The sequence below is a fragment of the Homalodisca vitripennis genome, chromosome 3 (assembly GCF_021130785.1).
Source record: "Homalodisca vitripennis isolate AUS2020 chromosome 3, UT_GWSS_2.1, whole genome shotgun sequence".
Classification (NCBI taxonomy): Eukaryota; Metazoa; Arthropoda; class Insecta; order Hemiptera; family Cicadellidae; genus Homalodisca; species Homalodisca vitripennis.
The window spans coordinates 126,386,016-126,400,044 of NC_060209.1; positions in this window are offsets into that span (position 1 = coordinate 126,386,016).

The window sequence follows — 14,029 nt, forward strand, 5'->3', positions numbered from 1 at the left end:
TTTGAGTGGTACACAGCTCTCAGAAACATTGGTTAATTGATATCACCCTTAGAATTCTGGATATTAAAATTTCTCATTTTTAAACTGCATTAAAATTAATAATTTCAAAACCTAAATCAAATATATTATAAACAAGACTTTAATTAAAATAACTGTTAATTGATATTAATTTAAACTTATGGAGAGTTTTGCTCTAGGTAGCTTTGATGCTAAGGCTACACGTGCACATGGCAGCGTTGCATTGCGCGTTCAATCGCGCGTCAGAAAATACTAGTGTACACATGAGAGCGTTGCGTCGCGCGTTGAAGCGCCTTTCAGTGTAAATTTATAGAATGTTCCAGTATACCCATGGAAGTTTGAAGAAGCAGTATGTCTTTGGGTTCTGTATCGTAGATATAAACAACGAAGACGAAGACAAAGGAAATACTGGATTCATCCAATTTCACATGACCGGTTAACTCACGGTTCTTTTGTAACCCTTTACCCAAATCTGAGGAAATATGAACCTAAATTTTTTAACTGTCTAAGAATGTCTATTGCGTCATTTGACGAGTTATTGGCAATAATTCAGGATGATCTGGCACCTTGTGAAAACTTTGTAAGGGATTGTATTTTCACCAGAAGAAAAACTCGTAATCACACTGAGGTAAGTTTATTGCTCAAGCTGCATATAATGATACAAATAAATATATAGATGCACCAACGTTTTCTTTAAAAATACATAATTAAAGTTATTTTTAAGTAGAATATTAGTTTAGTTACTCTCTAAATTATGTGTCACAATTATAAAACCTGTATGAAATGTAAAACAAAAATCACAAAGAATCAAAACAAAATAATAAAATCAAACTGAAATTTTATACATGAGAAGCTGAAGTATTAATACAAGTCCATTAATTTCGGAATTCGGATCAGAAATAAAACTCTCTGTTGGTGAGACAGCTGGTAGTACTCGGGTTTGGGGAGCTTGAAGTTGAATAAGCTCTTGATGTTTCATTTTCATATTGTATGTTCGACATGGGTTGGTAGTGTTTGGTTCTGATGCTGCAGATGATACTGTGCAGGTCTTGGAAGCTCAATTAGTGGGAGTTTGGGCTATAGAAATCTTGTGCTCGTTGTAAGGTTTCGAGTAACTGAATTTTAGTTCTAAATTCTACCATGTTCTGGGATCTTTTTCAGTTCTTTGTACAAAGAAAGGCAAAATAGATTTGTCATCGTCTTCATTACTCTTGGCAACTTCTCTCTGTTCCCTCATTGCAATACTTTTTTGTATAATGTCCGAAAAATGTTTATCAGCTGGATTCAACTTAATTTTTTTGTTACTTACTGGCAAGTCGGAGTGTTTTTCTGGCATGGTCAGATCCTCAGTATCCGCTTCTCTCCCTCCTCCAAGGTGACATCCTCCTTATCATGGTCGTCCAAGTTACTTTGTTGTCAATTTGTTATTGACTGTATTTTCCAAAAATTTTAAGTCTTGAAAAATAAATGTAAGGAGTAGAGTTGCTTGCTCCAGATCCAGATTTTTTAGTCTTCCTTTTTCTCAATTCCCTGGCAAAATTGTCACGCAGACTCTTCCATCTCTTTTGCAATGTATTCCCTGGAACAAAATTAATTTTGTGATCTTTGTAAACAAGTTCAATATTATAACAAGAACTTATATTTTCTTTTCTTTTTAGGTATTTAGCCACTGGGTGTTCCTTTGCTGAGTTGCATTACAACTACAGAGTGGGAAAATTCGACTGCAGGGAATGTAATCCGCCAAGTTTTGTGCAGCAATGTGGAGTAAACTGAAGACTCCTGTGTAATGCCGCCTATGACAGAACACACGTGGAAAGAAATCGCTACAGGATTTCTGAAGTATACAAATTTTCCCAACTGCCTTGGAGCAATTGATTGTAAGCATGTTCGTCTGTGCAACCAAGTGATACTGGGTCCCTTTTTTATAACTACAAACACTTTTACTTACTATATTGCTAGCTGTTTGTGATGCCAACTATTGTTTCTTGTTTGTGGACGTTGGATCTTATGGAAAAAGCAATGATTCGTCAATTTTCCAAGAATCGGTGTTTTACTCACTCAAACGTTGACATCACACCTTTGCCTTATGTGTTTGTCGCAGATGATGCGTTCGGCCTTTCAAAACATATAATGTGTCCATACGCGGGAAAGATCCTGCCTCATTCTAAGAGAATCCTAAACTATCGATTGTCAAGGGCTCGCAGATACATTGAGTGTACCTTCGGTATGTTTGGCCAACAAATGGAGAATATTCCATAGGCCTCTAAATGTTAGCTTAGAATTTGCAAACAGTATCATTTTGGCATGTTGTTTGTTGCATAACTTTGTGCGATCACGCGATGGGTACAGGTATGAAGACACACTTCAATAAAGCGCCATTTATTGATTTGTTTGGAAGTTGCCTCACCACGGCCAAACATTTACGCAAAAGAAGTGAGGGACAGATTTGCTAGTTATTTCATCAAAGAAGGCAAACTGCCGTGGCAGGATAAGATGGTGTGAAATTAGATTCCAATTGTGTGAAAATGAGTTGGTAAAAACTTGTTGAAGTCTGTGTTAACAATACAGTTGTAAAAGACACGTTGTAACACTACAGCAATCAGCGCACGATTGCAACAACTACCTGAGTTTTAAAGTTTTTTATTGTTTAGATCTAATGTAAAATTGTGAGTAAAATAATATATTTATACAAGCTTCATGTAACTCTTACTATTAGTTTTTGCAAGTATTCTTGTCATAAATATAAGTTTATCATGAATAATACGTATTAGGCCTATTACTTCCTGTAAAAACTTACTGTTGCAAATCTTATTACAAAAATATTTAAGTTTTTCATTACTAAATAAAATGTAAAGAAATGTTAGTTGACATGTTTTCTAAAATAAACTATAAACTGATATGCTATAGTGTTATTCATTACTTAATATTAAAGTTTGCACTTACCAAGAATTTTCTTTTGCTCCTCTGAGCAACCTTCTTTTGAGAATATATTCCACCAACTGATGCCACGCGGTCCTTTTCAATACTCTGTTTTTTGTAGTCGGCACACTCCATGTCCCATATTGAACGCCGACTTTTAATCTCTTCAATGAAAAGTTCCGTATCAAAAACAGTGTCCTTCCATGACTGATTGCAGAAGATGTCACTCACTCAAAAGCGCGCGCTCGACTGCTCACATGTGGACGGTACAATTCAAACTATCGAAACTCGAGGCGCGCTGCAGGTCGCGCGGTCCACGAGGGAACCTTCGAGACGCGCGCTTTGAGGCGCGTCAATTTAAAAACGCGCGTTCCATGTGTACGTAGTAATATAGTTTCGTAGTGTTATAAAACGCGCGTTAGAGCGCGCGATGGAAAACGCGCGATGCAACGCTGCCATGTGTACGTAGCCTAATAGCCTACTCTTCAACTTAATAAGCTGAAGGTACTCATTGGTCAAAATACTAATATTACATCAGTTGAGATTAGCTCCTAAGACTCTCGTCTAATGTTGTTATTAAATCAGAGTAATAATTATATGTATTTCTGGTTTTTGAAAGTAATTTGTTTCTACATCAGATTTAAAATATTGAATGAGCCGACATAAATGATACAAAATATATTTAATTTTAATAAATATATGCAAATATATATTTAACCTATTGTGCAAATATCCATAATAGATTAAACAACGAAGTTACAGACTAGTGGGAGATGCTATAACAGCTGTTCTCCCATTTACCTTGAGGGATCCAGTTAAACTTTATTCACATTCATAAGAAAACAACTCTGAAACTTACAAGACTTTATTGTGAATGCGCTTTCAGCTTGCACGTATTTCCCGTATCCTCAGAATTGTATTATAACTTATGTTACGGTATTGAAATATTTATAATTAAATAGAAAATACAATATGACATATATATTCATTTAAACATAAGTACCGTGAACAAAGTAGCGTGTAACTTTACAGGCTTTTAATCGGACTTATTTAGGTATCTACTAGTTCTACAGTGAAGGAAGCAGGATTTTTCCGGACATTTGTCATCGTTCAGTGAAACAAGAAATCAGTAACACTACGTTTCGAGATCTGCAATCTGATCTCTTCTTCTACATAGACCACACCTCTCTTTTTATGTCTTTACAATAGCTGACACAGTTATTCTTATAGAAAGGCCGTAGTAAATTTTAATTTCATTAATAATGTAATCATATACCTATCCTGTTCTGAACATGGTAACACATTATATTTATTTTTTATACAGATGTCACAAACGAATATGATGTGCTCCATTGATTTTTTACCGGAATACAAAGGTATGTAATGGTTATAGCAAAGTAATTCCATTACCAGAATAATTTGTAGGAAACCACTGTTCTGAAGAAGTTGGTCATATAAATTCACAGTTTATTGTATAGATTCTAACTATACCCAGGGAGATTCTGAATATTAATCACTCGTTGTTATGAGTAATTTTTAACATATACAATCAATTTGGAATCCCTATTTGTAATTATTTTACATAGTACGATATTAATCTGTTTTCTAGTACATTATTTCAGCAAGTAGAAGGTTGCATTTTGATGCCTGTTACCAGCAGTTTGATTCCTCTCATGATATTACTTACATCAAAAGTTTCGACGCTTTATGCGATTCGGTGGTTATGTTCTTGCATTATTTTATGCTTGAATATAAAACTGGTACTGTACGTATTTTTAAAAAGGTGGCATAATTTTTGCCAATGTTAAATTATTTGTCTGCAAAAATGGTCAAGTATCAATATGCCTACCAACTAAGTCTGGCACTATATTGTAAGTAGTAAGTATTAAGCTGTTACACCCCCTTCTCGCTGTGCATCATCTCAATTTACCTTATATTATATTCTTGACATGTCAGGCATTCTTGTAGACTTTGAATCTGATCTCGTCTGCTTTCGGGAATGACGACTAAAGTTCCTGAAGACTACTCAATGACTTTAAGTTAAATAATGACCGTTACACTTATAGGATTTGCAAGAGATCGAGTATAATGTGCATCAATCCCATGTGTGTAGGTTAGATTAATTATATACCCTAGTCAGTATTGTGAGTACTTTAATTCATTTATATTTAGAGTAGTGGTCCATAATCGGTGGTTTAGAAAGCTTGACTAAATACAATTTAGAAATTAATACTGTATACTTAAACATATGTTAGACATGCCAATAAGGAATTAATTGAATGTCAGAAACGTAACATTAAACTACAGTGTTTCTTTTATACAATTGAGGGAAACCACAGGAACATTAAATGTGATAAATGTCCACCTGAAAAAGTATAGTAATACTCACACAAAGTTGTAAAAACAGAACTATCAATGTTTTCAGAGAATATAATCAAGTGAAATTCCTAGAATTCATCTTACCACTAAGAAGTACAGTAAAAACACAAACGAAATACGAAAACCCTTATATCGTGTTCACTACGAAATCCGTAAACACAGAGGCAACTGCACTCCAATTTGTTACTTATTTGATTTGCCGACAGATATAAGTTTTCTTTTTTTTACTGTAGCTGAAACAAATTGAATGCATACTGTATTGTAACACTTTAAATGCTATGCAATCTTTCAATGCAGCGTTGTTTAGATTAAAATACACTGTATTTTTATGTTGTAATATTTTTTGGTTTCTAGATACTGAATTAGTATGTAAATTTTGAGAGAATTATAATAAATATACTACACTAGTTCAAAGGAAGCGCAAACGCGATTTCTTTCTCTCTCTTTACAATTTTGAGATTTTTCTGGCATAACATTATTAAGAATTTCCTGCTTAGATTCAAATATAACATACGATATCCAAACACAAAAATGCTATGAAATGAATTTTTTTACAAGGTAAGAGTACCTTAAACCATTGTCACCTTCCATAAATTACAATGTAACAATTAAACCTATATAATTTATAGCGATCTTGCTAACAAAAATTGAAAACTCTAAATTAGGTCTTGTATTAAAAAAAAAACATTCCAAAGCCAATATACCTTATGAAAATGGATGCTAAGGGTGCGGCTCTATCGTTCAGTGATAGCTATTTAAGTAAAACTGAAAAATTGGTAGTTGGGAGTGAAAAACTGTTGTTTCCATGCAACGATTAGGTAATGAATGTTTCAAATCAAAAAGGAAACTTATGGACCAATACATAGGAAGAAATATCTATATAACCCCATGAAATGGTGAACAAATACGTTTTATAATACAAAAAAATTTGACTTTGTGTAGAATACTATTACATTTGCGAGTTAAAGATCCTTTAGACGTTTATTAATTACAAAAATGCCTACTCTTTCAGCAGATCTTTTTGCTTCAATTGTTTTAGTTCATGAACTTAAAACATAAAAATGGCATTGTTTAATTAAGGCTTTTGGTTTCGAATTTAAGTTATATGAAAAATTTCATTAAAAAAATACTTTTAAAATACTTTGGCCTTAAGAGTTCTTTGAAACTTAAAATTATTTTACGATGGATATCCTCAATCTGGAACTCTTAGGAGTCTTAGATACTACTTTCTGGTATAAATGTGTTCAAATCAACATTAGGCCTATTTCGGTTTAACTTCATCTCATAAGTACATTAAGCTACAACGCGTTACTTCATAGTGAAGGTCTTATAGTGTCAACAAGTCTTGCAGTCTATTTCTTTTCATGCAATATATTTGCTGTTTTAGTAATCAACACAAAATTTATGTGTTGGTTGCTTTACGACACTCAAGGATAGAACTATCGACGAGAATCGGGATAGTTGAAAGAAGAGATAGAAATATACTTCTTCTTTCAAAAATATTATAAAGTGTAATTAACACTAGACAAATTAGCCTTTTTACCTCCAAGCAGAAAAATAAGACGGTAGAGTTTGGTAAAAATCCTTAAAACTTGCTTGTTAGTTATGAAATCCAATTCCGGAGGGTATCATAATAAATTATCTTTGTCTAACAATAAAGTTATGTATTTATATGGAGTTTATTAACGTGCGTAACAGTAGTAAGACAAAACAACGTTGTTAGCAAGACAGGATAACTTATTAACGAATTTGAAATGACGTGTTACAACACTTTTGTAAGTTGCAAAGTTTCTCCAGAGCCATTATTAGCAGAGGTCCAAAGTTCTGTGGTCCATTAATATAAAACTTTCTTACTTGAAGAAAATAATTTATGGATTCGATTGCCGACAAATAGACGGTATCACTTAAGAACTGTTGTGACGGTTTTATTGTAATAAAGGTATGACAGCGTCTCGTAAGCGAAATGAAACAATGTATATTTCGACATGCGTGAAATCCATTATACACTATAAAGAAATTAAATTAACGTTCCTTCTTGACTCATTAATGGAGCTCATTAAGGAAAACTTTTGCTGCTTTTACCACGCGTAATTAGTTTTTACATAAAAGTAACTTGATCGAACGCTTTTGTTTTATACCATATCAGTTTAAGACCCACAGGAAATTAAATTCCCCTGTATTTTAGAATTAATAACTCATGTGTTTCATGTGTTTGAAGATTCCAATAAATTCCTGAACAAATTAAAGATTCATAACTATACAGTAATAAGAGAAATGTTTGCTATTTTTACAAGTTATCTTTTAAGATTGATAGTATTCAAAATATTAAAAAAGGACATTTGCTCTTCCTACTAGTTGAACGAAGAATAATAAGAGACATCGGTAGCTGTTTATCATTCTTAAGAAAAACATTTCAGTGAGAATTAATTTAAAATCTATGTTAGTTTGTTAGTCTAATGTTATTATTTTATGTTATGTCTAAAATCTATGTTACTCTAATGCTAGTTTTTGAGGTATAACAAATCTTTTTAGAAACATCATTGAAATATGAAAAACCCGCTCAAAATTTTAAGAAATTGTAATTTTTTATGAATCACAATACCTTTTATTACGTTACGAAAATTATCCTTCTGCAAGCTGTAGGAGCTGTACCATAATAATAAAAATAAAGAAATAATAAATTTTCCTCAAGTTAGAACCAAGTTAGTGCATCATGACCAGGCAGATAAGGTATATGATCTAGATCGTACTGCTGTGGGTAAACTATCTCAGCAACTTCAGTTCTCGATTTGTTCAAATATTTAAATCTCCTCAACATCAGATCTTCCCAGAAATCTTTATTCCTAAAATCATCAGTTTTTGTTTTCCTTGGATTTGTGTTCCCCAGATTACTCGGTGCTAGGATGGGGATGGATATGTAACAGTGTGTATGACATTAATGTCTTCTCAAATTTACGATCCCAAACTGACATCAAATCTCACAAACGCCCTGGCTAAAGTGCTTACTGTAGCCAGTAAGCACGTTCCTCAGTTTCTGCTTGGAACGTAAGGTTTCCGGGGACTCCAGTTATACGATGCCTTTGATCTTTTGAGCCTTATTAGTCGTTGATTTCTTCAGGTTCCCCCAATTAAGTATTACAAAGTGTTCAAATGTATTTGTTACTTATAACGTTCAGATACCTTCGGAACAAAGGTACTCATATATAAGAATTATTAGATCGCAAGAAATCCCTACTAATGAAGATGGGAACCATGGTACAACTCTCTATAGTAAATGAGACTTCTCACACAAAAAACTTAAACACTCGTTCTACTAACATATCTTATATTCTCTGGAATAATTGAGTTATTCCTAAAGAAACTGGAGTTATTCCTATTTCAGTGGAGTGGTGAAACCAAATTAGAAACTAAATGCGACTAAACTCTAAGAAATGTGATTTTTATCACTTTTAATCGAACGAAAGATTATTTTCGATGAGACTATCTGATTAGGGATGCAGTTCCTACTCAACTATCTGAAGTCAGAGACTTTGGAGTTATTTTCTCTCAGACTCTCACATTATGAACGAGTTCAGGCAGACGCGCCTTGAAGCCTTGACGTGATACATCGCATTGCCTGATGTTTTACCAGTCTGCATGCTCTAAGGATCCTCTTCTGCTCTCTGGTTAATCCCCACCTAAAGTACTGTGCTGTAATCATGACACTCCATCAGGCATACTATAGATGAACTTAAAAGAGTCCAGCGTCACTCCCTTCGTCTTCCGGAGTACAGATATCTATTTACGGATGTGTCTTAACTCTTGAACTTACCCTCTCTTAAGAGAAGACGCTTTATTCAGGATGTTTTATTTCTACGCCCCGTCTCGTAACTTAGGTCTTTGATTGTCCAGATCTCCTTCAATGGATCAATTTCAGAGTTCCATGTGGTACCAGATCTCGTGACCCCTTTGTATGAACAGCTGCTACCACAAATTACTCTTGAAACAGTGCCATCATCAGGATCCAATGGTAATGCCATCTCAGCTGACCTGGATTGTTTTGTGGTGGCGAAGATGCGTTTAAGAGCAATATATTAAAATAACCTATGAAATAGTATTGATAATTCCCCTGTTATGTATTGTTGTTACCATATTGTTGCTTTTGTATTGACTTAGTTTGTATTTATTTGCTATTTCCATCTTTGTTGTATTTATTATATTACTGTAGTTGTTAATTAACTTAGTTTATACTTATTTGTTATTTACAGTATTAATTTTATATTTATTGATGATATTGTTTCTTGGATTGCTTGATTTACACAAATCTGAATAATCTATTGAATGTATAAATTTCCATCTAATGATATGCACGCAATTAATATGTAATAGCATTGCTATTTAAATATATAATACAATTTTAAAAATATATTCGGGAACTTTGAACACGATCATACAGTTCTTTTGGCTCAACATTGTTCTTACAACGTAAAACCTGTTACCAAGAGAGTACTGAGCATTGATTGATAAGGTAAATTGGAATTATTTGATACCTTACCGTTTTGTACGATACTTAATGTTTAGAACAAGTATGCACGTTTCTAAAGTTAACTTTTGCGCAATTCTGGTAAATATGACATGTTTATCTTAGAAAAAGTCGTGAGCTAGAGAGAGGAAGTTGAATGGTGTGGTTGATGTGAACAGAAAAGCACAATAAGAATGGGGTTAACATGGTTGTGAGAGAAGGGACAGAGAGAGTGATGTGTTGTGGGACGAGGTGAGAAGATGTTAGGTCAAACCCTTGTTCCCACATACACTTCGGCACCAGTCGGAGCCTTCTTTACCAGATTTATTTCATTACATCATATCTTTATTATACTATTTTCATTCTCTTGTACTCTTGTTTCTAAATCCAACATATCTCTTTATCTCGCAATTACTGAATCTCGCTTTTTAGAATGAATAGTTTCTAATTCTTCCTCTCATTTATCGATCCTTTCACTTTGTCATTCGTCTGACTTTTAACATCCAAAACAAGGTTTGGTATTGTACCGAATGACGATAACACATGGGGGTGGTGACTTCTGAGGTCGTAGTAATAAATACTCGAATTGCAAAGTTTACTTATAAGTTCAATTTAATCAGTGAAACTTACAAGCACCACTTTTAGTTGGTAAATTAAATGTATGCCTTGCCACGTTGCTGCCAATTAGAGTACAAGAACTAAAAATGTATATCTGATAGGTGGGCCTAAAATATCCAATGTTCTATGGAATTATGCCTACGATGTTTTACTTTATAAAACATTAAGATTTCACTTCCCTTCGCAGTATGTAGACTCACAACCCGGGCGTCGGCGTCTTGGCACGAGACATTGAAGCTGTAGTCTAAGAAGGGTTATTTCTAGTCGGTAATTACTAGAAGAGGAGTAGAAGTTATGAAACTGGTAGCCATCTACTCTAATAATACGTGAGATACGTGAGCTCGCCTAAAACAAATTCGTGACGGTATTAGCCATTTAATGAGACAAAATACTTATTACAACAACGTGCTCGTCAGAAGGACGACGCCACAACTTGTATCTATTTCATTCAAGCAAATAAAAGATCTTCAAGGGTAAGTTACTTTACTATTTACAACTTTACTTTACGTTACATTCATTTTTATATGTTTGGCATCAAAGGGCTAATTTAATAATACGGAAAGATAAATTTTACTTACAGACAAGGCGCGCGAGGTCAGATCGGTCACGTAGTTGGGCTGCTACAAAGGGTTAGAATCAAATATTCATACGCGTGCCAATTAGGTAGTTTCTCCGCCGATAATTTAGTTCCGGAACATTGGATAAAAAAAAATAATATTAAATTATACTGGTTGACTAGGTTGTGAAATGTTACATTATATAAAATCTAAATAACTAACGGTACAGTATTCTGTCAAAAACTTATGTCACTGGCCTTTTCATTCTTTAAGATGACGATCTCACAGAGGGAAGAATGATGTGTGAGAAGGAGGGGGGGGAAAGACTCTAAACTCCATAACATACAGATCTAATTCAACTACAAAAGCTGTAAATGTCTCAGTTATATTCAGTTATTATGTGTTCCATATGAATAAGTTGCAGTGATTGTCGATTAAATAGCAACCATAGCTATATATATGTTCTGGAGACAATACTGTTTACTCATACACATGGTAGGAGAAGCCACATCACGTGGCAAGTACCAGGATTTGCCAAGTTTGCATGCAAAATTTTCTATAACTACATATTTTGCCATGTCAAACGTTAAAATAAAATATTATTCTACCCAGTTTTTTTAACAAATTAATTTATTCGAAGATTGCCTCTTTGGTATCAAACTTACCATTATGACCAATGTACAAAATGTACACAAACGCAAAGTCAAATCCCATGGAGTAACATGAGCCATCATTGAACTGAATTTTGCCTGTGTTGAAGTGAAGCTTTATGCACAGATTCAAGTCTATAGGTCTACTGTTCGTTTTCGAGATATCGTGCAACGTACAGACGGATAGAACTTATATATTTTCAACTCCTCGAGTGATAGGCTTCGCTAACGCTCAGTCAGTTAAATGTGCCAGATAAAGTTACTGTAGTTGGTAGAAACATACTCTAGTTTACGATAAACCTCACTGATTCTTAGAAATATCACTTGTGGCTATATTTTGATGGTACAGAATAATTTTTATCCTCACCTGGAATACAGAAGGAATAAATTAAACTAAAAATTTATTATAAAGCAGAGTTCAAAATCTGTATTATAAACTCCATGTACAGTTTGGCGATCATACTTGAAGCCAAAGGTTAGTGTCGTTGTTGTGGTACTATTGTGCATGTTTATGCGCGTTATTTTTACTACGTCTTTTCTGTTTACTTACATTTCTTCACAACGCTCTAACTAGTTGAGAATCCATTAAAAAAATACAAACAATTGTTGAAGTTAAGTAACAATCTTGTGCTCAACAGAGACACTCTGTTTAATGTGGTGTATGGATATAAATTATTATTTATATAAATAACCAAATTATAAACTTATATTTAATAATTTTAATGAGATAAAGTTTTAATATTTTAAATGTTTTATACAAAATGAAATACTGGATTATAAAGCCAATTAATAATTAATTGTCGTATCATGCAAATTAAATTAAAATTGTGAATATTTCCTTATATATTCATGTCAATAAGTGTCATACTAAAGTATAAAACTTAAGTTTGTTGTCATGACAAAAATTGATAAACGTAAATACAATTTGTTTTTTTTAATAGACTTTTACAACATTATAGAATATATAGACTATTTTCTTACTTACAAAAAATATATGCTTATTGATAACAAAGGCTTTTTATTTAATGTTTTGTCTGTAAATATAAATAAATTAATAATGAGTTTCGAACTAAATTAAACTTAAGTTTAGCCCATGTTTTAACAAGGCATTCTAATATGACATTGATTTAAATTATATGCGTTGTGCCAAATGCAAAACACGATTCTTCTAATAGTATAGAACTGAAGTTTTATGCACAATGTAAAGTCCATAAGTTAATTCGTTTTTATCGTGCGAAACAACAAACATATTGAATTATATACGATTTAATCTTAGGACCTAGAAAAGTCCATTAAAACCCTCTAATTTAAGTCAAGAATTACCTGAACATTAGTTGATCTTAATTGGGTGAGAAACAAAGACATTATATATGTACAGAAGAACATTGAATATAATACTGTCTGTATGCTTGATTTATTCAGACATACATGAGTTTAGGTCGTCCACTCGGTCATGTATCCGAATACCAATTATAACAACGATACTCCAAACGACTATGGCAAATTAGTACAGCTTGATAAGTTCCCATGGTTAGGGACACGTCTATCTGGCTAATTAGCAAGTCAATCCTACCTGATTTATTTGTTTACCTCGTCCAAAGCCAGCGAAACAATAACGATGATTGATTTGTTTTTAATTTTCATCAATAAACATAAGTTATATTTCTTCATTTCAACCTTACCATCACATCACAAAACCGAATTATGAATGAGGCAGTTACACGTCAAACTATGGGTCACGTAGTAGTGCACTACCATTTAACTCGGAATTCCACACCACGTGTCACGTAACAGGCTTCGATGACGTTGCAAGCAAACTATCAAGCCTATAATTCGTTTCGTTCTCAAATATGTCCACCGAAAAGATAGTAAGGGAAAATTTACACATAAAACAAATGTTTTACTTTCCTCTGGAAGGCAAAAGAAATTGTTACAGCTTACTGAGTGTTCAATGAAGTTTAGCCAAATTCAATGATTAAACATGCGCCATCATAAAACTCATTCGTGTCATGTACAAATTAAGTTTTATGCCAAATTTAACGTGTACCAATAAAGTTCTTTTTTAGGTATCTTACAATATGTAACATTCAAATTTTTATTCATTCAATGTTTTAGCCATAACAATAAGCGTTATAACATACGAGATTTATAAAATTTGTGTATCTTATATTATGTGATTGATTTTATTTCACATAGTTATAGAATTTATTTATAGACTACTTAATAGTGAAAATAATAACAGTACTGGTAATGGATTGATTAGTAACATTTAAGAGCACTATTATTATGTAAATGTTTTAAAGTATTAAACGTTTTGATAATTAAAATGTAATTTGTTTTAAGTTTATGTATCTGCCAGGGCCAAACAAAACATGCTGAGTAGTGTC